At 50.4% G+C, this 1,272-nt stretch overlaps 1 non-coding gene and 1 pseudogene across 1 annotated transcript; both read left to right on the forward strand.

The window, feature by feature from the left end:
• Positions 1-338: 338 nt before the first annotated feature.
• Positions 339-502, forward strand: LOC135032606 (U1 spliceosomal RNA). Its single transcript, XR_010228105.1, has one exon. It is a non-coding gene; the product is annotated as a U1 spliceosomal RNA (small nuclear RNA).
• A 152-nt stretch (positions 503-654) lies between these two features.
• LOC135032608 (U1 spliceosomal RNA) lies at positions 655-809 on the forward strand (annotated as a pseudogene).
• The last annotated feature ends 463 nt before the right edge of the window (positions 810-1,272 follow it).

Below are 1,272 nucleotides of genomic sequence, written 5' to 3' on the forward strand. Positions count from 1 at the left end.
AAAGAGATAGTAGTATACTCGTAACAACTAGTATGACTGACTATGACGGTATAAAGAATGAAAAAAAAACCACGGTTAGGTGGTATATATTATAATACAATTATGGATGGACGGACTGCCTGCCGACTGCCGACACAGAGGTAGCCACAGCCGTGAACTACCGCACTGTACACTGGTTGATAAAGAGATAGTAGTATACTCGTAACAACTAGTATGACACTATGACGGTATAAAGAATGAAAAAAAAAACACGGTTAGGTTGTGCTGCCTCAGTTGAATCTCCTTTACTTGACAGAGATGTGCCTGAGCAGCGGCCCTCCCCAGCCCTATCCCAAATCATACTTATTTTGCATAGGAGATACCATGGTCATGAAGATTGTTCTCCCAGGGTGAGGTTCATTCATTGCATTCTGGGTATGCTGACCCCTGTGATTTCCCCAAATGTGGGAAACTCGACTGCATTATTTGTGGTAGTGGGGGACTGTGTTTGTGCTTTCCTCTGGTCAGCTCTGGTAAAAGCCAGATTTCTGTGTCTCAGATCTTCCTCTAGCCTTGTTCTTCTTTCGAGAGTTCTCTTGTGCTGCCTCAGTTGGATCTCCTTCACTTGACAGGGGGGTGCCCGAGCAGCGACCCTCCTCAGCTCTTGCCCAACTCCTACTTACCTGCCAGGTATGATCAGGAAGGTGCTTCTCCCAGGGCAAGGCTCACCCATTGCACTCTGGGTGTGCTGCATCTGCGATTTCCCCAAATGTGGGACACTTGACTGCATAATTTGTGTTTCCTCTGGTCGGCTCTCATATAATTCAGATCTCTTTGTCTCAGGTCTCTAATGCTAATGGCTGATTAGAATAAATGCCGTGCAGCTGCCTTGCTGCACGGCCAGAGAGCAGGTGAATATCTTAATTTCCTAAAGCCTAGCAACGGGGAATGCGGTCCGCCAGTGGCGTCCCCGTTGCTAGGGTCCGTGCGGCTCAGCGCGCCCGGCGTCTAGCGTTGCTAGGGAGCCGGCGGCTGTACGTGCACGGCATCTCTAGTTGCTAGGCGCCGGGCCGCGCAGACCATCAAGCAGACCCCGGCGCCAAACAGTACCCCCCCCTTGAGGAGGGGTCAAGGAACCCCTAAAGCCAGGTTTCTGAGGAAATTCCCGAAAAAATGCCCTCTTGAGCCTCGGGGCATGAAGATCCTTATCCAGGACCCAAGACCTTTCCTCCGGACCATAGCCTTTCCAGTGAACCAGAAAATACAGCCGATCCCGGGACAATTTGGAATCGA

This window comes from Pseudophryne corroboree, unplaced genomic scaffold (assembly GCF_028390025.1).
Source record: "Pseudophryne corroboree isolate aPseCor3 unplaced genomic scaffold, aPseCor3.hap2 scaffold_546, whole genome shotgun sequence".
NCBI classification, from domain to species: Eukaryota; Metazoa; Chordata; class Amphibia; order Anura; family Myobatrachidae; genus Pseudophryne; species Pseudophryne corroboree.